Source organism: Aedes aegypti, chromosome 2, assembly GCF_002204515.2.
Source record: "Aedes aegypti strain LVP_AGWG chromosome 2, AaegL5.0 Primary Assembly, whole genome shotgun sequence".
In the NCBI taxonomy this organism is placed as follows: domain Eukaryota; kingdom Metazoa; phylum Arthropoda; class Insecta; order Diptera; family Culicidae; genus Aedes; species Aedes aegypti.
The window spans coordinates 250,178,899-250,205,582 of NC_035108.1; the positions used below are offsets into that span (position 1 = coordinate 250,178,899).

The 26,684-nt window shown below is 37.0% G+C and overlaps 1 protein-coding gene and 1 long non-coding RNA gene across 3 annotated transcripts in view; one reads left to right on the top strand and one right to left on the bottom strand.

The window, feature by feature from the left end:
* LOC5569496 (protein bunched, class 2/F/G isoform) overlaps window positions 1-26,684 on the top strand; it is a 505,547-nt gene that overhangs the window by 60,667 nt on the left and 418,196 nt on the right. The window lies entirely within an intron of this gene.
* Window positions 20,085-20,516, bottom strand: LOC110676529. The gene is made up of 2 exons (XR_002500483.1): window positions 20,418-20,516; window positions 20,085-20,300 (listed from the first exon to the last, which is right to left on the bottom strand). It is a non-coding gene; the product is annotated as an uncharacterized LOC110676529 (long non-coding RNA).

Sequence of the window (26,684 nt, forward strand, 5' to 3'; positions counted from 1 at the left end):
AACAAGCAGTTTATAACTTTTTGTTCAAAACTCTTTCGAAATTCAAAGTGTTTTCAAATCACAGTATTTTTTAATTTTAATCGGAAATGATACATAAATAAATCAGAATAAGAGCAAGATTTTCCAGGTTTGACTATTTTATATATAGAAAAAAAAAGTCGAAGGATCATTCAGTCACACTTTTTTTAACCTTTTTGACATCCGGGAAAAATCCAGAAATCGGAAAAATGATTTTGAATGGACACCCTGTATATATTATACTGGAACTTCTAGGATTTTTCACGAATTTATACTCTCACGTCTACTCGGCTTCGTGTCAACTGGGACATTGCCTGCTTCTCAGTAGTTATTCTTCCTTAAATTTATCTAAAGCTACATCACAAGATGCGCAGCAAATTCTTACACGTTTCCTTAATTAATCAAGAATTCTTCCATTCATTCCCTTCAAAATTTGCTGAAGTGCTCGTCCAGAGATTTCTTCAGGTATTGCGTCAAGTATTCAAGAATTCTCCCAGGTATTAGCCCATCTAACTTTGCAATGGAATTCTCTTCTTCAATCCATTATAAAATGGTCGACTTTCTTGCACCTGATATTGTATGTCGTAAGAGTTCAAACCGCTACTGATTTCAGTTGTGTCATGACTAATTACATAACGCTAGTTCATTACATAACTCTTTTGAGTTCCAGGGATCAATTTCGTAAATCCTCAAATCTCGATTACTTTTTTCAAATCGACGTAAATAACTTCCATGCGGTTTTTAAAAAAATAATTCAGAAGAATCACAACCTGTCTTCTAAAACTGTTTTAAAATACATCACCTTTTTAACATTTTTTTCGACGTATAAATTGCTCAAATTTTGCATACAATGAGCTCGCGTTCAAAAACTACGGAGTTCCTTTTTATTTCACACAAGAATTTTATGACAAAATGATAAGCCGTTTTATTCAGTTACTTGCGACGTTTTTCTACCAGTGTAAAATCGACTCAAGTAGTGTTTTGTTTTGATTCGTGGTTAAGTCACTTTGTCTCTCCATACAACGGGGCGGCGAAAGTAGTGGTTAGGTTGCGAAAGTTAAAGTCGTTTTGTAAATTCGGAAATTAAACGTTCTAAAAGTGAAAAATCGAGTTGGATCAGAGCGAAACGTGTAGAGTTTCGTAGCGGACTTTGGGGCAAGTGTGCCATAGGGGCAAGTGTGCCACCCCTGCTTTTTATAAAAACTACAATATATATGTTTTCTTTGAGCTTAACAATATGTTCTTCCATAGTTCACAATATAATAATCAAAATATGATGAACATTGCTCTATTTTACACGTATTTACATCGATTTTTGCAAAGACAACCAAATTTGAGTGGATTTTTATAAGATTTCGTTGTTTCCAAATAGCATGGTAAAAGGTAAATTATCAACAGATTTTTCCAACGTACTGTACATCGTGAAACTATTCAAATGTGTAAGTTATTGTGGCATTTGAACGAAAAAAGTATTTAGTTTTACATACAAAATCCAGATTGGTTGAAATGTATAGTTATTGGGGCAAGTGTGCCACCTATTTGGTAAACAAAAATTGTTGAAGTGAAATTTATAAAAATGTAAACATCATCAACAAAATCATAGTAATTGTAACAATATATTTAGCATCCAATCTTATTAACCGTTAAGTCAACTTAACAGTGTATAAAGTTATGGTACATTAGACCCTTTCAGCAACTGACACGCCATCTCGATGAATGAGTTGGGACATCTGAAGCTTTTCAGTAAAGTTTTTTATTCGAATGTTTCCAAAAGCTTCCGTGAGCACCTCCACAGATCTCATTTAGTTGATCATGAAGCAGAACAAGTGCCTTTTTAAACTGATCGCGCAGATTTTTGTATATCCGCTTTGCTGCGATCTTTTGTATAATTAAAAAAAGAACTTTGAGATGAGATCGCGATGTAGGTTAGCGTAAGGCAGAATGAGATGGGGTGAGGATAAATTGTGTTCGTATCAAAATAGATACGAATTCATAGCTTTACATAAAAGCGAAATTCCTGTAAGGGGACTATTATTCTCGTGCGATTCGTCAGCTTTTATAGTTCGGTGTGAATAGCAAATTATAGTAAAGTTGAATTCTATTATAGTGTGAAATAAGCTTATATCATTTAAATAAGCTCACAATTAGTGCAGGTGAAAAGCTTTTAATTTTATAGTGCTTCCAAATTATATCAAAAGTTATTAGTTACAGGAAAAGTTGCATTCAGATTGTGCACTGTTAAAACAACCTTAACAGATGTGAATAATTTCTGTTGATCTAAGGTAAGACGAGAATTATGTGCAAATTAAGGTGCTCAATTTAGTGTTCGTAAATTCGCTTGACCAGGTTTTTCCCGCTGGTCATCGCGGGTGTTTATGTGTGGTGGATTTTCATCCGACCGAATTCGATCCGCACACGTTCCCCGATTGCGAGTGAACCAGTCTAGTGCCGCAACGTACACCGCCATAAAGCTTCCCCTCAAGTTGGCTACGCAACGCGACCCGCAACATCAAAGCTTCTCCGTTACGTCACTTGGCTGTTGTCGAAACATCGCACGATAGGCAAACGCTTGCCTCCGAAAGCTTCGTGTACGCCATCTACACACGAGTAGCAGCAACGACAATCATCGCCAGCGGAGTGGGCGATCATATACGCAACCGCCATTTGCTGATGGTCGACGGTAGCCTAACGTAAGTACGCCACCTACCAGTGAAGCTTTTTGCGGTTCGGCCCATACGCATGCGCATGCTCGAAGGACACGTGAGTGGGATTGTTCTGCGTGGGAGTTAAGGAATTCCCGCATCTCGTCGAAGCAGAACCTGATCGCCGGAAGCTGAACAGGTTTGACACCTACACAAGGTCAGATTTTGAAGATTGTATATATTTTTCCCTTTTACTAGCTAGTAAGATTAGAACCATAGATATAAGCATACAAAACCAATTGGTGACGTCACCCTCAGATAGATAGGCCTCTGTAAATGAATTTGAATTTAAATAAACAGGATTTGAAAACTATTAGGCCTACACCAAAGTGAAGGTTGACGAAGAAACGATTTGATATTTCAGGAATTAATTCAGCAAATCTCATTGAGCCTTTGTTGATCGGTTTTGAACTAGAATTTTTTAAATTTTTAGCTAATTAGTATAATTTTTGAATTGGATTAGTTTAGATTGGTATTCTTTGAGTCGGCTTTGTGGTTTGCTAGGTGTTTTTCGGTGTTTGAGGGATAAATTCAACCCGCCCTAGAAAAGAGCCTCTGCCGGACCTTTAACAGCCTCAGCAGTCTCACCTTCGGTGAGTGGCGCATAAGCTGCTGTTGGTCACGTACCTGAAGCATTCGTTACATAATAAACTAAAATGAGGCACCGGTATCGGTTTCTGAAGTATAGTAGGGGAATAACTAACATGTTTGCCCCCCAAAGTGATTTTATCTCAAAATATTCAGTAATAACATGTTTTTCGGCTTATTAAGTACCGTTTTACATATCTACATCAGTATTTTTCCGTTATTTAGTGCTGATCTAGTGTAATATTATACATATTTGCTGTAATATAAGGGTACTACTTATATTGTATTGAATGGAGACAAAAATAACCATTTTAGTTATTCGAATGAGTAATAGAGAGTTACGCATGTTTTGAACCTTGTTATAAATCACCACCTTATTACGGTAAACTTAAAATTATTTTTTAAATTATCGGTTAGCGTCTGCTTTTTAAGTAATGTTAACATGAAATTAAGAAAATTTCATTACAAGTTGAATTACATGCGATGTTCATTCGGTGGCCGTCTTGCCCCATATGGGTGGCACACTTGCCCCATAGTGTCGAAAAATAGGTTATTTTGGATGATATTTGAGAAGCTCCAAAACTAATACTTTTTGAAATTATTTTCATTTAAAATGGCACATTGGTTATGAAAAGATGTGAAACTATCATCATGAGGCTAAATAGGTGGTTTTTATGAGCCTTGGGCAAAGTTAGAGAACAATTTGCTTAAGGTGGCACACTTGCCCCAAATTCCGCTATGTAAAGACTCTATGGTAAAAATTAAAAAATATGTTAAAAATTGGGGTTTGTGTATTTTTTTTAATTTTTGTGTTTTTTTTTTAATGAAATTTGTTCGTCTTGTAAGGCAGCGTTCATTTTTGGCCAATATTTGACACCCCCTCCCCTATCGTAGCCTTTTTTCCCATACCTAATACATGGTTCGTAGCAAAATCGTACACTCCCCCTCCCTCCTTAAATGCTACGTCATTTATGGACGGTTCCTAATGCAAACGGTTCACTACAACTCCTCTATTGGATTTTTTTATCTGACATCAACAGTTTTGGAACTAGATTTTTTCAAATAAATAGCGTGTAAAATCTCATAGGCCATTTGCAGAAGTTATTCTTGCCAAAATTATCGATTTATCTATGTGAAACACTTATTACCAATGGAAACATGTGTAAAATTTTATCAAAATCGAAAATGATTTTCAATTTTTTCTACTCATTCCGAAAAGATAGTCAAAGTAAAAAGAGTGTATAGAAATCTCTGGTTATATCTCCTTATTCACTTTATTAGCTTTCAGTTTCAATTTCTAATCTTATCTAATTCCAAAAACTATATCTTCTGCAACATTTTAATGGTTCTCATAGCTGCCATCCGTACTTCTCTTCTACTGCGCTATTATTATGACAGCCCAGCATGAAGCACAAATGGGCATCGATCCATCCAGCTGGTGTGTATATCCGAGGGAATGTATTTTCTCTATCAAAACAGGCGATAAGTTCCGTAACCTGTTGCGACTGCATCTGGGATTGTTGATTCCTGCACAACATCTATTTGTAACACGTAGTTCGTTTTGCTGATCCATTTGATTGCATTTGTTCTAGTAACTCTTCAGGATTATCTTTAGTGGCTTGATCAGCTCTACATCATATTTAAATAGTATATTAGGTGGGTAGCAATTTACGTAGTAAATTTGTACCTATTCTATTGGTATCATTTGACTGAATGCTACCTTTGTTATTGTTGGTAGGAATTTGATAGAATGGTTGTAAATTTGTAAGGAATGAACCAACTTTAAAAATGTAATTTTACATAGGTAATCATTCATATCACACGGTGTCTCTGGTAGAACAACATTAATATAAAAAAATCAGTATCGCTAAAACATCCACCAAATGAAAGCTTAGGCTTTCCCCTTTCATTTGAGACCTGTTTGGAAATGTTCTATCGGGGGGTCCTGAACATTTTTTTCAAAACAGTATAATGCCGTTTTTTCAGTACTGATTTCTCAATTATGGTTCACACAGCCATTTTCTTTCATCTAGGTAGCCATGAGAAATTTTACTACGAATAGTTAACCAATTAATAAAAAGGATTTAGATTTAGCATTATACCATTCTATTTAAACCAATTGTATACACGACATATCGATAAAGTAAAAACGGATAATACGGCTTACAAATGCTCACTATTGTACATTACTACAGCTCAAAGAAACTGTCGATCATATGCTTCGGAGTTCTCCGGAACCTTAACATGATTCCAAGCAACTTGAAAATCGAAATGCACGGTTTCGCTGGCTTGTTTCCCGTATTTGCTCAAACCACTTCCTGTGATTTCACAAAACTCCGGGATATGAGAGCGGAAATATGAAACTTCGAGCTATTGGGTAAGCAATCCATGTTTTTGAAAAGTTCTCAACTTTTCTGCAAAATCATCATCTAGACTCGTATGACAACAACTTTTATGTATCTGATCAGAATGATCGAGCGCCTGAAATACATTTTTTCATTTAAAAGAGACAATTTACAGAACAGTACGATAAATTACAATTGCACGCAAACTTAGATCCTATTACACTTCCAAAACATGCCGATTTTTCAAAAGCTTCTGACAGTTTCATATGGTCAATCCACATTTGTTGTGGCGTTGGCAACTGGTGATCCTCACCTGAGATAAAAGAATTATTTTAAGGTCATCTTTATGAATCACACAATCAAACTGCTGATGCTTACCCATTTCTCGACATTATTTGGATCAATGTACTATACTTTTTTGTCGATTGGAATTACAACACCTAGTGTCATATGCAAGGAAGGTGGTGGACAATTTGTTCGTCGGGTGATCCATCGAGCAGTGGATAGTAAATACAATTGAAGAACTGCTCCGCCAGTTTATGGTCCGAGCCGAGACTTTTCCATTTCGCGGACGCGTATGTGACAAAGTGTTCGTGAATGACCAGCTAAATTGGATTAATTTTTTTTGTGTGGTACAGTATGGGCAAGGAAATGTTGAACTACCTCCCATTATTACGAAAATCAGATTGACGATTTTCAAATCTCCAACAATGGAGCACCAAAAATTATTCAATAGCAACAGTGTCTTCCACATTTTCTCAATATTGCCATATTTTTCTGGAACGCCAGAAGCAACAGCAAGCAGCAACAGTATTTTTACGACAGTATCCTTACATCGGCCTTGAGTCCCGATGACGTCGGAATTATGCTCGATAATCGACAGGGTAAATGATTAAAGGACCCTTCTCCATCGCTTGCAGATCGAACTCCCAGGCCAACCCCCCTTTTTGGACGTCACATAATCAACTAACCCCTGAACGTTCTTCTTCTTGGCATTAACGTCCTCACTGGGACAGAGCCTGTTTCTCAGCTTAGTGTTCTTATGAGCACTTCCACAGTTATTAACTGAGAGCTTTCTTTGCCAATGTTGCCATTTTCGCATTCGTATCTCGTGTGGCAGGTACGATGATACTCTATGCCCAGGGAAGTCAAGGAACTTTCCTTTACGAAAAGATCCTGGACCGACCAGGAATCGAACCCAGACACCTTCAGCATGGCTTTGCTTTGTAGCCGTGGACTCTAACTACTCGGCTAAGGAAGACCCCTGAACGCATTTATATGCATTTTCATTTACGTTATTACAGTTTCTGCATTATCGTTCAAATCAAAGTGCAAATGTGTTACCTCTACAAACCCAAAAAATTGTTTTTAATCAAAAACAAGTCATCAGCGAAGAAATGTTTTTTTTAGGATACCTCTAAACAGCATACCTAAACAGCATACCTCTAAACAGCAAACCAAAATGTTGACCCAAAACAATGAATTTATAAACTTATCACGCGACATAAGCACCAATTTTTCTCTATACCACCTTAGAACGCGACAACTTAAGCAATGAAGCGTTATAACGCAGCGCCGATTTCCCTATCATTGATGCCAATTTAGTTTTTTTTTGCAATCTGTTAAAACCATTGGTAATGTAATGATCCAAGAGTAAATGTTTTCAAACGCCTTGGTTATTACTAATCGTAAAAAGCAATATCTTATGAAAATATATTTGAATTTTAAGACGATAGCATACAACTAAATCTAAATAACGGTTATTTATTGGAAATCTTTCAAATCTCTAAACATATTTTTTATTCAAAATTTTAAATACTATTTACAACTATTTTAGTTTTGTATAAATGAATAAATTTTGATTAAAGATATACAATTTTACTATTTACTGAATTTATAATCAACTGAACAGCAACACTGCCAAAACAAAAACAAGCTTGTTTTATGAAAATCTGAACAAACATTTAAAAAGGGCACATCGACATAGGTAAACAATGTCTTTGTAAGACGCTGTTGAGCCCAATTCAACTTGATCACGCTTACCAATACTACAATCAGGAAGAGCTAACACTAATCTTTCTGATAGTGGTGTTAGTTTGCATGGGCGAGCTAAAAAGGGCTCAACAGCAACGTTTCTGAAAAAAGCCTCAAGACCTCTCCAGCCCTTTTTAAATGTTTGTCCAGAAATATTTGTCATGGCCTTCTACGGTTCTATTAAGTTGTCATCATATGGTACAAGCGATTCATTGTATCATACTATTGGTGGAAGAAGATCACCTATGGTACGTATCTCTTACTAAAATAAAAAAAAATGTTCAGGACCCCCCGATAGAACATTTTCAAACCGGTCTCAAATGAAAGGGGAAAGCCTAAGCTTTCATTTGGTGGGTGTTTCATCGATACTGATTTTTTTATATTAATGTTTTCTACCAGAGACACCGTGATCAAACAATAAATAAATAAAATCATGTAGCATGAGCCTGATTACCGCCCGCAGTTGCTACTCCGTTTTTGCAAGTACAGCTGTACTTAAACAGAAAACCAACATACACTATTCGGAATCAGTAGCATCATCAATGTATCAATGTTTGCATAATCGACGTAAGCGCCATTGACATTTTCATTATTCTAACCACCGTATTGAGAATAGGTTGGCAAATACTAAGCTTCAATATCGATAGGGCGTTTGTTCTAACCCTCATTGGCATACCTGCAAGTAAAAAATCTTAAAATATTTGTTAATTATCGATAAAATGGCAAAAATATTTTTTATATATTACTTACTTTATAGAAGCCTAGAAGTCCTCTGCACTTCCAAAAGAAAACATAGTTTGGATATGGGAAAGGATTCGTTGTTTTGGTAAACGATAAAGAATATAATTTGAAATGAATACGTAAGCATATACACAGATTACTGATACCGATAAAGCGGTAACTACGCGAACCGGACATGATCCGAATTTTATTGCTCGCTACACAGGAGCATGTAACAAATTCAAAGGATTTGAAAACTACTAGCAAACGACATAATTGTTGGTACTCTTCAAAGGAATCATATAGCCAGCAACTTTTATTTTTTCAAAATTAACACATCTTCAGGTAATTATTTTGGTAATTTGCGGGTACTTATACTGGAAAATGGCTAAAGTTACAAAATTTTTTAACGTAACGTAACGTTTCCGTACCTTTATCAAATTTGTGAGCTTTGTTTTAATAATTATATGTCTCTATATTTTTGCGTTATCATTCATACTGACAACTTGGATGACCACATTTTATTAAAACATTAGAAAACAATGTGAACATTTTAAAATAAAGTAAAATGTATCATATTAAAGTTACCACAATTTTCCAAACAATATAACCCAACCCTCATAACACCATATGCTCAATCTTTCCACACCGTATAACAACTCATATCGCCAAGCGAAATAAAAATTTATCCCATTACACGGCGCAAATGCACATTAGTGCAAAGTTTTATTGCATCTCGAGAAAGGCAATAAATTTTGCACTACAATGCACTATCTACCTCTGTGTCGTCCTTTTGGGATGGTGGTACATGCGCAGAAGCGTACGCCCAACAGCCCTTTCGAGAAAAAACAGCTGCTCTCGAACCGGCAATCGGCGATGTGGTTGACCTACATTCGCACATATAACCCTTCCTTGCACGGCCTAACAGCAGAGTAGTATGGGTTGACGTAACTAAACGTGTCACTTCCTCTGCCCCGAAAACTCCCGGTGATGCGGTTTTATTGAGATTTATCCCCTCGCAGAGGCACTCGTTAAAGTCCGACTGTCTCAAGTGTTTCCTTTGATTCGAAAACCATTTCGGCTCAATTATAATCGTCTGGGGAACGCCAGTCGTGTATCCTTCCAAACGATCGCAGTCGTAATCACAGACGCCATTGTTTTATGGTGGAAAGTCCGGCAAATGCGCACCTGTCAGTCGCCAAGGGGCAGTGTTTCCAAAAGTGAAGGTCACTTGAACAAGAGACGGTCTAGTATTGCAGTTGATGAGCTCGTTCCGTGCTATATTTTTAGTTATTTCGAATACTTGTCGAAACACATTCTGAGTTTTGATCTCGCGTCCGAGAATGGGTTGGAGGACTGGGAAGGTGTCTGCTTCTCAGCTTAGTGTGCTAAGAGCACTTCCACAGTTTTTAAATAAATCGTCAAATTGTTTCGTCAAAGTTGCCATTTTTGGATGGTCGAGAAATATTCAGAATTCGGTTTCTGGACTGTATTTTGCACAAACAGCACCTCTACGATTATAAATATCAGTTTTTTATCCTTGGTCTTCTGGTACTGTCCTCGGCTATAACTCAAAGACATGTTTTAGATATCCGGGGATGATTCCCGGATATCTTAAATATGTATTTGATTTATAGTCGAGGACAGTACCAGAAGGCCAAAGATAAATAAAACTGACATTTATAATCGTAGAGGTGCTTTGTTTGTGCAAAATTATTTTCGTTTGAGAACCTCTACTTAACACCATATTCGCAACGAGTGAAGGATGGGCATAATTGTTCGCGTTTTCTTTTGCGGAACCTTGCCACCACATGACACGCTGCCGCTGCTACTGCGGTGGTTGCCAAGAAAATTTTTAGAATGAAAACAATTTTACGGTGAAATGTTGACGCCAAGGCGTCATCCATGTAACCGTCGCATTGTCTTCGGCGGCATCACCACAAATACGTCGTTTCGTTGGGGTATAAATAAATGCTTAAGCTCTTTGCGGCGTTGTGCCGACAGGATTACTTGGGATATATGTTTTGGGACTGTATGGTACAAACAGTAGTAACAGTAGTAAGATTGTTTGAAATACAAATCTGGAGGAAAGCAGATATCAGATTAAGTTATCAATCATTGGGTCAGTCTTCTGCTTTCGCCCTGTAGCCACCACACAAGACATCCATATGCCAATATTGGTCGAACAACTGTTGTGTTAATCCATTTGATATATTTGGATTTGAGGCCCCAGGTTTTACCAAATGTTCGCTGGCAGTGGTCGCAAGCTTTCTTGACACTGAATTCAATGAGGCTCCAGGAAAGTTTGGAATCTAGAATAACTCCGACGTACTTTACCTGATCAATTATATTAATTTCAGACCCATAAAGACGTGAATAGTCGAATTCCATCGCGTTCTCGGGTTTCCTTAAAAATAACAATACATGTTTTAATCATTTTAACCGAGAGGCCATATTGGCGAAACCAACTCTCGATTACCTGAAGAGCACTTTGCATCAGGTCGAAAGGAGTTCTCATGCACATTCTAACAAACAAAGCTAGATAGTCGTCGGCAAATCCATAACTTAGAAAACCGATAATATTGCCAAATAAACATCACGAATGTGATTATCGATAATGCGTTCCAAACATTTCAGAAGAAAAGAGGTCAGTTTTGAACATATCTTCCAATGCTCTTTCAGCTGCCCTAATGAGATAATAAGATTTGTTCGGAAAAAGTAGGAAAAACAGCAAGTCAAATTGTCCCATAATGAAAAGTAACCTCATATCAGTCCTACTACAGATTTCCGCACCGTGTAACACAGAAATTAAACGTGTTTTGATCATCTTTGTATTTTTCTCAGAAAGATATCGTAGTGAAAAGCAAAGTGTGTTAGTTTCATTTAGTTTTGAACACATTCCAATCCTCTGGAATTTTTTGAATATTCGTATGGAAAACGAGTTTGGAAACTTCACACCGTATTTTCTCAATGCCTACTTTTTACAGATGGGACTGACTTGCGATTCACGGCAGTGTACTACGCACAAAAATACCTGGGTAGGACAGTCAAATGATTACCCACGATTAAAAAAAAACAAAATCAGCAGAAAGCTTGAGAAATAAATTTAACTTTTTATCTTCATTATCATTATGATTTGATCAAATTTCTTTCTACTGATATTTTGTGACAGAATGTTTGCTGTTCATCCATTTGTTATCTAGATGAGAAAATTAGGACAACTGGTTGAAAAGGCATGCAGTTTGGCCTATTTTTGTCATTTTTTTTTTAAATAAAAAAGATTTGGGATGGATATCAATATAAAGAATATTCATTTTTTTTTATTATGGATGATAACAAAAGTTAATCCAATGAATGATCCCAAAGACAGAACTGATAGTAGATTTCTTTTTAGAGACTTAGCCTCTATTGTAATGTAAGTCTCTTAAAAGTCTCTATTTTCAATGGAAAGTACCTATTTCATATGTTCTTCACAGTCTCTTTTTTCCTTGTTCTGCTTGCATTGAATCATGATGCAAAGTTGCACCAAAATTTCATAAGGGTTCTTCGAACATTTTTTTTCTAGGAATTTTTCCAGCATTTCATCCATATTTTACTCCAGCAGTTTAACCAAATATTTCTTGAAGAGTTTAAAAAAAAAAAGTCCAAGGCAAACTTCAAAAGTTTATTTTAATTGTCACACCAGTTTATGCTACAGCAAAGTTTTTCGAGAAATATCTTTAGAAATTTATGCGAAATACTATTCCGAGATCCGATTGTTTTTTTTTCGATTATCTTAGCAAATTATCTATGAAATTTTCTTAAAATGTCTTAAGAGTCCAGGAGTTATATCTTCCTTGCATAGATCCTTGTTCATTAAGGATCACTTTAAAACTTATCCAAGTTTTATCATGTAGAAATCTTAGAAGCAGTCTTTAGAGCAATTGTTGAATGTATCTGTAGAGAAATCCCTAGTTGAAATCTTATATAAATGTTGAAAGACAATTTTAAGAAAATCCCTAGAAATTTCTAGAGAAGTTATTGATTAAATTTCCGCAGACGTGTTGGCCGGGAATCTTAAAGGATGTCCCAGTGAACTCTATGGCTGGGTAATATCTTGTAGGGCTTCCTTGAAAAATGTCTCAAAGAATTTTTGGAGAAATTCAGATGATTTTTGAATCAACCGTTTGAGTAATTTCATGTCTGAGGTTCTCCTTGAGAAAACCCAGGTTGAATTCTTGAGGTACCTTAAACAAAATTCTTTGGAAAACAATCACTAAATGAACTAAATGGCTTCGTTTCGTTTTCTCGATTCCTTTTTGGTCTCTTTTCTGCCATTTTTTTGATTCGTTTGAAGTCTCTTTTTTTCAGGCAAGAGGTTTTCCATTTCCTATTTTAAAATCACTCAGTCGACATCAGCCTTCAGCGTTAACACTTCTTCTCTAGTTGATACCATGAAGGTAGGGTGATTACGTATATTAAGTAATCCAAGGTCTGTACTTCTTAAGTATTCCGTCAGACTGGAGCTTCTCAAATTAATATTTGAGCTGCCCCAGATGGTGTGATGAGCATTGACATCATTGCTCACAATCAGCGGAAGTTTTTTTGTACGACAACTCGTTTGCAATCATCCGTTGGGGATGGTTCATCGTGTGGTAAATAAACGAGAGATCGCCATTTCAGGTTTACTGAAAGTAGCAAAAACTGGGTCCACAAGGTTACTTAAATAGAAGTTTCTCTTACGAAAGTAAGGTTCTTGAACTAGCGGCACTTGGGCTGTAACATTTTGCATGACTCTGCAAAGATTGATCGTTGCTGTTCTTTTATGCTGAAGATTGATCTGAGCTATCCTAACCGTAGCCACTACCCAAACTAGGCATGATTAAGCTTTTTGAAATCTCAGCACGAAATAGACCAGCAGCGAAAAAAATCAGATCGGTATCTATTGAAAGTCGCCAAAGGCGAAAAACACAGAATACACTGTGTAAAACGCATAATGCGAATCCATATAGGTGATAATTTGAATTAAAAAGCAACATATTCATGATCCTACCCTTATTTAGCCTTGGATTAGAGACTGAAGAAGAGCAGCCGATTATCTCGGAGAAACTCAAGGTCATCTGCGCCATTGCTCCGGGTGGCACAGGAAGGGCACAATACTGTGGAGAGCGTCCTGGTACTCCGTAGACTCCGTTAGCGATTAGGTTTTATATAGACCACCCTTCCCTAACCATTCATTCCTAGGCACGGTAAGCATGAAGCCGCCAGATCGGTACCCATAGAGTCGTCAACAGGAAAGAAGCACAGAATACACTGTAGAGTAGAAGGTGCATAATATAAACAGTGGTGTTTATATTATGCACTTATTTTTATTTAATATTTTAATATAATTGAACGACTTTTGATCTATGCTTATTTTTTGATTTCAAAGAAATGCCAGATGATGTTATCAGAATAACGAATTGTCAATTTCAAGATTGTGAGGAAATTATGTGCCAATTTTATTATGAAAGGCTAATAAATGAATCAGATTCATGCGTATCCATCAAATCAAATCAAAAATCGATTAGAACCATTTCTATATTTCCGGAGCTACAACGTCAACTTGTCTGGCGTTTATTTTTATCAAGCCCACGCCCTCTCTCTGTCTCTAAACGCTCCGATCTTTGCGTTCGCCACCATGACCGTGATCTCCATTGGCGCCAGGGTCAAAATGTGCGAAAAAGTGACATATTTTTTCTCGGGTTCCCATTGCTTTTGCAAACAAACAAACAGCGAAAAGTGCTACAATTTGACTGAGACGTGAAGCATCCCGATCAATCATCACGCGTTCATCGGAGAGCTAGACACACATCTGTCAACATATGCGTTGAAGGATGGGACGTGATTGTGTTACAATTTCATCGGTGAGCCTTCGATCTAATGGATCGTCGATGAGTAGTATTTAACTAAACGACGTAGCATTTTTTTATCTGTAAAACGCTGTCAAACATATGAATGAAATTTCAAGATTCACAAATAGAATCTTCTTTCGCCAAGGTCGACGTGCGTTTAAAACTTGACATTGGCGAACCGAGCAAAAAATAATAATAAAATAAACTTCTTCTTCTACGGCTATCTGAGCCCCAGTAAAATAAACCTAATTAATCAATTGACATGACGAACTCTTACAGTCGACAGCGGTGATAAGTTGGCAGTCGTATTCCGCGAAAGAAAGCTAATATTCAACCGAAACACGAGATGGAAGTCTTTTCGCGAAAAACGGTTGGCATTGGCACTAACTTTACCGTCACGCTAGCTAGTGTTTTTTTTCGACGGAGGATTGTCTCATTTTTTAATAGCATGCTAAATGGATTGGACATTTCTGTCACATGCGGATGGCCTGTGGAAAATTAGTCAGACATGGATGGAAGTATCAATAAAGGATGGGCACGGTGAAATTGTGTTACTTCCCGAGCAGAAGAAAATAACTACTGAATACCAAATTGAGGTATTCCATACCAGATAATTTGCAATACTTACAATCTGAATGAGGTATGAATTAACCCTGCATAAGAGGTAAAATACCTCAAATAATATCTTCTGCATATTCTACAAATACCAAGCTGATAACTAGATCAGGTATTGTAATACCTAAATAATACATGATGGATTTTCATATAAAAGTAAAATTTTTCAATACTAGTTCAATACCTCCAGCAGTCCTCAATAGCTATCGAATACCAAAATGAAGTATTTTTAATTGTTTTAAACATTTTTCTCAAATACCATTATAATACCAAAATGAGGTGTTGATAACTGAACAATACCTAATTGTGGTATGATACCAAAATATGGTATGCATAAGTTATTGCGAGTTATTTGTTCCTCCTCGGGTTATCTTATGATACCAAAATGATTATAATTTTACTGCTATTAATATTTTAACCTGTAGGGGACGATTCAAATATGACGTCCATCGTTTTTCGGGATTTCTAGACCCCCCCTCCCCCCTCTGTCACGCTTTTTCCAGTACCTAACACATGCACTGTCACACTTTCATAGACCCCCCCCCTCCCCCAAATGATGGACGTCATTTTTGAATGACCCCTAGGCTACGAGGCTGACACGAAAATTCAAAATTGCTCAAAATCTGATCAGGTAGGGTTAAAATCGCATATTTCTCCCCTGAGCACTGTAACGAAATGTTTTCGTACAAAAAATGAGCAGACTTGTGATTTGTGTAACGGTGAACTAGAGGATTAGGAAACCTTTATTTGTTTTAATGCGTCCTGAACATCCAGTAATTTTAGTCATGTTTTTCATAAGCTCATGAATCATTTCTCGATAACTTTTTCAAATCGATTTAAGTAAATTTTACACGGTTTGGACAAAAATAATAGGTACAAATCAAACCTTTAGCGTTAGCGTAGTTACGGTATACTTCGTAGATTGGATACTAGCAACATTCATGTTTCTTTTTAATAATCTCATCCTGACTACTTTCAAGAACAAGGCAGGGGAGTATACCTTGTTCAAATCATAAACAAGAATACTAAAAGCATGAATATCGCTATTCCCGGCCACGCCCATCTTTACCGTAACTTGGGATAGGGGAAGGAAATGTTGATGTAGCACTTACTTAATGAGAGGCCACCGACTCAGCGACACCCTCATAAGTGCTACGGAGTTGGAGGTTGGGGAAGGTATATTGTCAGGATTCGCCTAGAAAGCTGGCGATAGACCATAAATATTTGTTGTTTAAGCCTTTTCAAATTAATCTTTTGAATGCCGGCAATCAAAAGTGAAAACAATAGCTTATTTATAGTATAAATAGTATTTCGCGAAATGCTTGTCGATTGTGCAGTAATATTTTTGCTCAATAACCAGTAAAAAGCAAAACCGATCCCTCCAGGGTCATCGGATTGTATAAAATAACGATACGCGTAAAAAAAAAATCACGCCTATTGAAAAACTGTACTGTGCCCATTGAAAAACAGTACTGGGTGGTACTGTATTTTTAGATAATCGAAAAACGAAAGGAAGCGCGTTCGAACTAAACACCCTAGGATAACACAGTCGGTTTTTCTGCTCAAAATTATACGAAAAGCAGAATCGGTCCCTCCAGGGTCATCGAACGGTTAAAAAGCATCCACAACCGATTGTTAGTTGCGTAACACTCGCCCGGACAGAATGCGCAATCTGAACATAATTATCAAACTCCGAAAATAACATTTTCCGTTCAAGAAACGATCAGAAGTTCCAAGACGCGGACAAAAACAATCCGGAAGGCTCACAAAAAAAAAAGTATCATACTGGAACAAACTCACCGGATTGATTCTCTTAATTTATGTGCTGCCTGTCACTTCCGGATGGTTCGGTGAACTTTGGGCAGCCAAAAACCAACAGTACTGAGGACACAACAAATCACTTTTTCATTTTTCACTTTTCACTATTCCATTTCTGAATGTAAAAACTGTCCTACTTGGGCTTCACGAAGCACTACCCAACAAGACGCTCCAAAACAGGAAAAAAAAATCCGGCGACGAAAAAATGCGCGAAACCGTACACCGTAGGTACAAATCAAACCTTTATTTCAAAAACTAGCGTTGTCAAATATAGTATGTCAGTAGAAAACAAGTCATCTACCCTAACCGAGCAAAGCACGTGAGTCAAAACTATCAACAAATCAATACATTCAAATCGACAGTACCTCTACACTGATGAGCAACTCATTCCTACGAGCTGTGAGTATCAATAATACATCATGTCAACAGCTATCAAGAAACAGTTTTCATTATACCTAGCCGCTACGTCAGGGTTTCCCAATCAGTGTCCGCACACCCCTAGCCGTTACGACTTTTCAACAGGTCCAAGCCACGGTTCATAAGTGTCGGTTTTCTTGATTAAAGCTAAATATGAGGAATCTTGTTCGGCTTTTGAGAGATCATTAACAGATAACAATCCTAGTGTTATCTCTCCGTTTTTTTTCTTGTGCGAAATGCTTTTTTGTGTAGAGTGACTTTACCCAGAAGGGGCATTTGACTCTAATACTTAAAATTCTAACTAGAGAATTTTGCCAGCTTCTTAACGAGATCTTCTAGAAAATTCTTGAAAGTGATTTCTCGAATAAGTCAGCAGAATTTTGATAAGATTTTTCACTGATATTTGTTATAGTAATTAACGAAACAATGTTAAACGAACTCTTCTGAAGACCAACAGTTGGCTTCTGAGAAACCCATTAGCAAGTTTCCTAAAGTGTTTGTAGAGGTCAGTATCGATTTCCTTATTTCAATTATACCTGTTCACAGAATAGAAACACTTCAATTTCATCAACATATTTGCATCTAATGTGTCGAGAATGTTAGAAAGGATTATTCCAATAATTTAATGTTTCCCTTTATTTTCTTCTTATTATCGACATTACGTCCATTAGGTACATTAGGTACGATTATACTCTATGCCCAGGGAAGTAAGAGAAATTTTCATTACAAAAAAATTAACCGACCGGGAATCGAACACAGACACCTTACACCTTACGTCGAAAGAGTTAAGTAAAAAGTAAACAGTTAGATTACGTCAAAGTGAATCCTCTGACCCAACGGCCCTCCCCATTAACAAACATCCCTCCCTTACTTCCTTTGTGGAGATGCAGAGGTAAACAAGGTTTCCAAATAGCAAAGGTTACACATAACATTCCTTCCTCAATCTCACCTGACTACAAGGACGGGGCCGGCGCCGTTATTTACCCTGTTTAAACAGAGGCACTGAATTATGCACGCTGAAGAAGATTATGGCCAATCCCCAACTTCTAGTTGATTCTTGATGCATCTTTACTAACTTCGGGCAATCACGGAATAGCTACCATTGATATGTGTATTCAGTCTAAGCTAAGCTAAGTAAAGAGCTAGATTGTTAGATCGGACTCTTAGAAAGATGCTTGGTAGACTCTTTCGTAGTGGTTTTAATGAACTCCAGATGATTCTATTAGATTTTTTTGCATTATCTGTGGTAGATTATATCACTTTTGAGTGTGCTTGTCAAGGATATTTGTTAATTCATACTGAATGTTCGAGACAACATTAAATATCATTTCAAGTTCATCCATTTTTAGTAGTCGCGAGATGGTTGTAGAACTTCTTCAAAACAGTTGGGAACCACTGTACTACGTTCTCTCGGCAATACCAGCTGATTACGCTCGTCGTCCATTTCACTAATATACCGTACTGATATAATCGAGACATACGTACTTCGTCAGTTCTAGCGAGTGCACTTGCAATCTCCTTTCTACGCATCAATCTCTCCGCTTGTCGATTTCCAGAGAAGAGGGGAAGCAACTTGTCGTTTCCGTTGTCGGATGATGATATCCCACGCTTTATGCATACATATCTACTTGTGTGTTCCCGACTTGCGATGACAATAATGACGAACGTAATCAACAGTTTGTTTGCATATGTTCGCTATATTTTTTCGCTGATGAAGGCTGTTGAGGGTCGCGGTTATTTTGACAGTTTTTTATAGAGTAGTATGATATAAATGTAATGTTAATTTTATAATCGCAAACCTATATAGAAATGTGTAGCCATGTGAAATTATCGTTTTAAACGAATCTCATGACAAAGTGTCAAGTGCCAACTTTTCCAACCGCAAATTTGAATATTTTTTTATCGGTGTCATTAAATGGAAGAAATGGAACGATAAAATTGACGATGATAAGGCAATTCACCGGTCAAGTGTGCATTAAGTCCAGTTAAGGAGGATATTTTTATCCGGGGATAATTCACATATAAAGAATGATGCGCCGTCACCGGTGTCAATGTGTGGGAACCGGGGATTTCAATTGAAACTAGCACTAAACTCGTGATGTTACTGGAAAGAAGTTTAGGTTTTGACATTTCATGTGATTTTTTTCACAATTTACATGCAAGTTGAAAATGGTGCTGAGCTGACAACTGTTACATGGAGCACATGGTATTAAAAATAACAATATTTTTTGTACCAAATACTTTCCTTAGCATTAAATCTTCAACTTTCTAGAAGAATACTCCCTTGAAAAACTTTTCCTAAACGAGCTATGACGAAATGTCACACTTACCTCGGAATCTCACTTGCCCCGGGGTAGCTTACATTAATTGCGCTACTTGAATTTAGGCAGTTAAATGAAGTTCAAGCGTGCTTAGTACCTCCACTATTGGTACATCGACCCTAGTTTAAAAAAAATCCAAAAGCAGAGAGAATTCGTGTACGCACAGCACGAAGGTACGATGTGCACTGATGAATCATAATCATGATTTTGGGATTCTGATTTTCAACTGGTATACAAATTTGCCAAACCCCTAAGGTAGCACTGTGTTCTTCCTTTCGCAATTGTCTATAACAACAGTCCGATTATCACACACCGACTCTGATAGTGGCCAACAGTGGGCATCGTCCATACACCACACCACCGGCCTTTGTCGGGTTCTCCGCCCAACCAATTCAACAAACGAGTGCCGCACTCACGGTATATTAGTGCACTAGTTGATGATCAGTTTACTTGTCTGTGGAACCCAATTGCACACACAGCCTCCCCCTCCCGCCAAGTAACAGGACAACGGGAGTGCACTACAGAACTCAGCCTGAATCTCTCCATTAGAGGCTAGTTACTAGTTAGTCCGCTGTCATCATGATGGTGGTAGTAGTTTTGAACCGAGAGCAAATCCCGCGCCGCATCCGACTGTTGTTTTCCTTTTTATATTTTCACGTTTGCTTAAATTGATTTGATTTATTCTTGGATTGCTCCCGGGGCCCGTTAAGTGGAGTTAATCCGTCCGGACGGGCGGTGAACCGTATCAGTGAAGTATCTTCGTGCAGTATCCATTCAGGAGCCAAGGTGGTCCAGTTGCACAGTGACGATCGATCCAACGACGTGTCGCGATCTTTGTTAGGCTGCATTCTTCGCGGAGATAGAGAGACGGTGAAATTCTATAGCGTATTCTACTCGCCGCGGGGTAGGTTTAGCGCGCAATTCTAGGCTGTAAACGTCAGAAGAACGCGCAATTCACCCACTTACCTACATTTTTCCAACCGTTCGTCATTTTCGCACTCGATTGTGTTTGTGGCATGTGTTTCCGCGGCGGATTCGATTTACAAAACACTGTGGACTGACAAGTTGCTCTCTCTGTAGTGACAGCAACTGGCAAACGCTGTGTGTAGAATCCGATCGCTCGGGTAAACATAAACAAATCTACGTCGATCTCGCCCCGTCTGATGTTTGGTGCAGTTTTGTGAGTTTCCTTTGTGGGGCAGCTAACTAAAACAGTGGGAAATTTGGCGGAATCGATCAAGGTCGCGGGTACGCGTGTTTGTTTGTGTGTCCACATGACAGATGTCCTTCAGGATGCATCCCGGCGGTGGTAGACGAATAACGATTGGGGGCGTACCACCCAAGTGCATAGGGGTTCCACGCAGGAGCGAGCGGCATTCCTTCAATGGCACCACCAGGTATGTGGAGTCTCGTCTCTCGTCGATTGGTACATGTGAGGTTTTTGCCTTGAAATTGAGTTGTTTGATACCGCGCGATGATTGAACCCCGCGTGTCGGAAATGTGTGTTCAACAAGGTTGTCAATAGTTATTCAGTTGTCAGTCATTCGCGGAGAATTTGTATGACGGTAAACAGTGAGTGTAGGGTGGTTGCTTACTTTCTTTCGGTTGGGCGAGAATTTCTTTCAGTGAATTACCTTCTGTGCTATTATTCATTTCGAGAGAGTTTCGCGTTTAGGGCATATCTGACAAATCTTTAACAATGGCAAAATAACTAAAGAAATTTTGAAGTGCAATGTTTAATCCCAATTGGAGTTAAAATTCTCAAATATAAATCTTTTCACTATAGTTCACATTTGATAAACCTATTTTTAGGACCCCGAAGAATACCACACATATTTCCTACAATTTCCCTTGCTATTACGTTATAAACAAATCTTATTAAGTTTTGCCGAGAACGTACTCGAGAATGTCAGTGTAGCTTAATCTTAAAAGTCTGCCATCGCTATATTTCCGGGGTGCTTCGCGATCTTGGCTATACTGACAAAATGTACACAATTCAAGAATATATTGCGACGAAATTGTAGCTTAATTATCTATTCACTGCTTTTATACTTTCCCCTACCGATAATTTAACTATTCAAAAAAACGCAAATTTGTAGAAGACGAAATTTTACCTAATGCAAAACAACACAGTTCATTGATTATGAAACACGGCGATAGTAAACGGCGACACCGCATAATTGTGGTGGGCTTAATTGAAATACAAATGTAAACACGGCGAAAAATTAATAGGAGATATTGAAAACTATATCGGTTATAGACTCATAACATTGGGCGATACTGACATCATCGAGTACGTTTTAGGCGAAAGCTTATAAGATATTTTAAGTACGGAATAGCAAGGGAAATTATAGGCGACGTGTGTGGGTTTAGAAACTAGGTTTACGAAGTGTGAATTACAGTGAAAAAGTTTAAGTTTGAGTATTTTCTCTCTAATTGAGACTAAAAATTGCATTTGCACATGAGAATTTCATTGGTCATTTTCTCATTGTTATTGATTTGTTAGATAGGCCATTATCGCGAATCACTCTCGGTTTTTTGTTTGAAGTATCGCCGTGTTTTGTTTTATAATTCACAATCATCCATTACTTTTGTAAACAAAAACACGCTGAGCAGTGTTGTTTTGCAAACAGTTAAGTTTAGTCATCTACCTACATTGCGTTTTTTAAAATAGTTAAACTATCGGTAGGGAAAAAGTTTAAGAGCAGTGGAAAAACAATCAAACTATAATTCAATTGCTATATTTTCATGAATTGTGTACATTTTGACAGAATATTTCTCGATTTAGTTTATTGTGAATGTTAAATTTGTACCAGTAAGTGTATTGTGTAACAAACAGACAGAAATAATACAGACTGAATACTGGAGAAAATCTAGGAAATCTATACCAGTTATGATCCCTCTGCATATTATGAACCCCATTGAGAAAAACGGTAGTTTCACACTTATAATACTATTTCCATAGCAACATCCGTTGGGAAACTTCACTTGCATTCCTGAAAAGCAGTTCTAAGAAAAAAGAATGTCTGTTACTACAGTCATATAAACAAATGGGTGAATGAGAACACACACACAAAAGGGTTCATAATTAGCAGCTTTAGGTCTGCAGCGATGTAGATAACATGAAAATAAAATTCGTAAACATTTCTACTATGGGCAAAGGCGGGTTCCATGATAAAAATCTAAACATCAGCTTTTCAAATGCATATTTGACGGGACAAAACGAGTGATATAGTGTGTTTCTAGTGCGTAATGTAAGGTAGAGACGTAAAACTTGTTGTCATGTTTCATAAAACGTATATTCGTTTAAGATATGATTACTCAAGAACGGCCCAAATGTCAAAATTCTAGCCTTACAATTGTTACATGTTCAAGACAAAAATAAACTTAAACTTAAATACTTAAAACTTAAGACGTAGACTTAAGTATACAAATTTTAGTAAACTACCCTCCAGGGCTGATATCAGGCATCTTCTTAGAGACTGAGTTATTATTTGAATTCAAATCTCTAAAAACTCGAAATATGGAAAGTCTCTGGAAAGCAAATGGTTTTTTGAATCAATCTTTCCATTCTATCTTTGTAGAGAATCCTGATGTAAATTCTTGGTGATCCAGAGTTTCGTACAAGTTTCTTCCATATATTTATATAAATCCCTTCAAAAAATCCAAAAAGAAAAGTTTTAGGAATTCTACAGAAATTTATTTAGGAATACATTAAGACACTCTTTCAGAAATTCATCTAAAGATTCGGCCAACCATTATTCCTGAAATTCATCCTGAAAGTGATTTCTCACAGCCTAGATAAATTTCGACAAACAAATATTTGTCAAGAATCGCACGTTCAATCAATCATTCTCGAACTCTCAGGGAGTAAAACAAAGTATGTTATGAATATTTTTCCATGATTGTTTTACTCAATTTCAATATCATTTTTAAATTCACGATCTTTTTTCATCACACTACTCATAAAGTCTTGTACAACACTTGGACAAACTTTTTTTCGCGTGGCAGTCAATTTTTTCTTCATATCTTCATAGGATTGGCAAATTAAAAAAAAATAATGCCAAATTTGAACTTTGATAGTCAAGAACTTTTTTCCTCGCATTTCCCACACTTCTGTTTGGATAGAAATCAAGCTTGAAACTTCTACAAACATGTCCCGTAGATAAATCTTGCAACAAATTGCAACTTTGAAAATTATATAATTTTTCTTTTTTTTGTCAATTTATTTCGTTTACCGTGCATGCTTAAAATAAGTTTCCTTCCATATCAACAAAATTTATAGATGTTCAGAATCTCAATATTTTTAGTTGGCCTACAAATTTTTGATTTATTTCGAACCAATATTTTATTTTGCCCTTAGGGTTGCCATTTTAAAAATAGGGTGGCCAGAAAACATGATTGTAGGAAATATGAATTGAAGCGATTATCAATCTGTTACTTGTTACTTGTTTATTCATAACCACGGCTACCACTGCCACCATTAGTTTCGGAATAATATTTCTCCATTAGGTACCTATAGGAAACAGCAATCGCTCTTTGTTGAGCACAAACAAAAATATGCTTCTGGCAATTGAATTTTATATATGATTAGAGTATTTCACTGTTAGTATTTCTGAAAATGATGCTATTGTTGAAAAACTAGAATAAGTGTGAACCATAAAAAGCAGTGATAAGTGAAGCTATGGATAATCGCGCTGTAATTTCTCTTTTCTTAACATCGAATTAAATCATATGGAGAATGTTGAAAATGCTTGCAAACACATTTATGCCAATTATGGAATAGCAGAATATGAGTACGATATAAATTTGAGTATAAATTTGTAACAAAGTGGAAGGAAGCTTGTCATATTGAAAATTTATTGAAAGGTTGCATAATATTCTGATAGTAATCAACTGCCAAAATCTAATAAACCCAGAATAAATGATGGGTATTGTAAATCTACTTACCAAAAAATTTCAATTTGTATAGTTGGTACAAAATTCCTGCAACTGTTCATAAAATTCTGGCTCATGCTGGTGAAATAATAATGCACTCACCTGCACCTTTGGCTTTGGCTGAAGAAGCTACCGAATGCCAGCATAAACTTTTGAAAAATGTTAGGACCCACCATGCAAGAAAACGATAATATAAGTTATATAAATTTGAGTATAAATTTGTAACAAAGTGGAAGGAAGCTTGTAATATTGAAAATTTATTGAAAGGTTGCATAATATTCTGATAGTAATCAACTGCCAAAATCTAATAAACCCAGAAAAAATGATGAGTATTGTAAATCTACTTACCAACAATATTTCAATTTGTATAGTTGGTACAAAATTCCTGCAACTGTTCATAAAATTCTGGCTCATGCTGGTGAAATAATAATGCACTCACCTGCACATTTGGCTTTGGCTGAAGAAGCTACCGAATGCCAGCATAAACTTTGAAAAAAAGTTAGGACCCACCATGCAAGAAAACGATCCAGAGAGACCATCTTGCATGACGTTTTTCTTCGCGCTTTGCATGAGTCAGATCCATTTTTAAGTTCCGTTTGGATAACGAGTTACCCTAAAGTAGTGCGAAACTAAGATATTCGAGGATTGTAAATGCGATTTATCTGGTGACATTTTAGATGATCTGATGGACGTCGTAGATGAAATTGACGAAAATAAAGTTTCGTGAATGTGAACTTAACTCAGATGAGGATTAGTATTGTATTGTTTCTGTGATAAATGAAAAAAGGAAAATAATTGAAAAAAACAATGGTGAAAGAAGAAGTAAAAAACATTCAATATGTCCAGATTTCTTCAGATTGACTTTCTGAAATTTTTAGAAGAATCTGTTAAGGAATTCTTTAAGAAGTCTTTTGAAGAATATTTAGAGCGATTCCTGTATTTAGAAAAAAAAACTTCCGAAAGTCTAAATTCTAACAAATCCCCGCAATATTTCCGAATATATCTTCAAAAACACACTAGTTGAATTCTTAAAACAAAAATCTTTGAGAAAATCCTAGTAAAATTCCCGGGAGAGCTAAGAACTACCTTAACAAATTACTGAAAAAAACTGGAGGAACTCCTAAACGAATCTCTGAGAAACAGACAAATATTTGTAGTGATTTCTGAAGGTATCTCAAAACAAAAATCTTTGAGGAATTACTTAGGAATGCCATGAAGGAAACACTGGGTCAATTCAATTCAACTGATTCAATATTCTTGTTGATGTGTAGATCTAGATTTTAAAGGGTTCCACAATGACCTAGCATACCCGTTTTCATTCAACATAATTTCATGAGTTGTATGGATAAAAAATTGTTTGCGCTTGCAGTCATTACGGATATTGTATGTCTCAAATCAAATCGTGTGCCAAAATCTCGGACCCGGAAATAGTTTGAAATCTTCCGTTTACCGACTAACATCCACCTCCGGGTCTTCAGTCGATCTGCTTCTTTGTATTACTTCATTGGAGAGGCTATTGTGCTGACTATCTTCTTGCTCCGATACTGGCCAGTAGAGTGACGAAGCAGGTCCTGCGTTTCCGGTGAAGTAGATACGCTACGGACTACTTGATGGTAAATCTCCTGATTCGATGTTACCCGGGCTGATGTCGAGGTCGGTCCTGCAACTCCGGTGTAGAATAACTTCTGGTTTACAAGAATCCAGGCGATGAACCTAACCTATTACGACGAAGAAAGTTTTCTCGAAATCGTTACCTTGATGCTGGCCAGACAGGCTCCGAGTTCGGTTCTGCAATAACGATTGTTGGGGGTCTTCCGGTTTCCAGACACCTCGATTACCCGCTATTGCCAATACTATGTTGCGCCCACTCTATACGGTTAGTCCCCAGAGTAGCAAGCTCCATCCAATCAAGGACCAATGCTCTTTGATCCTTACGCCATCTCCTTTGCAGGACGATATAACCTGTGTTACCGGTGACAGAGATGCGTTCACAACGCTTCTGTTAACTCGTCTGCATCCATGTATGGAGTTACTTCCGAATTTCTGTCAAAAATCATCAGAAAATTTTACCAGAAACAACTGCCGGTTTCTTCAATTCACTGAAATTGTTTTCACAAATACCGGCTTAAACATTTTTCTAAGTAACTGCTCAAAATTGTAAAAAAAAATCCTTAAACTTCCGGCTGTTCCGGATGTTTTCCGGCTGTCATACCCTATCTTACTAACAAAAGCTGTTGCTTTGAGCCGTAGATGTACAGATGAGTTTTAAGTTTCAATAATATAATTAATTTGGAA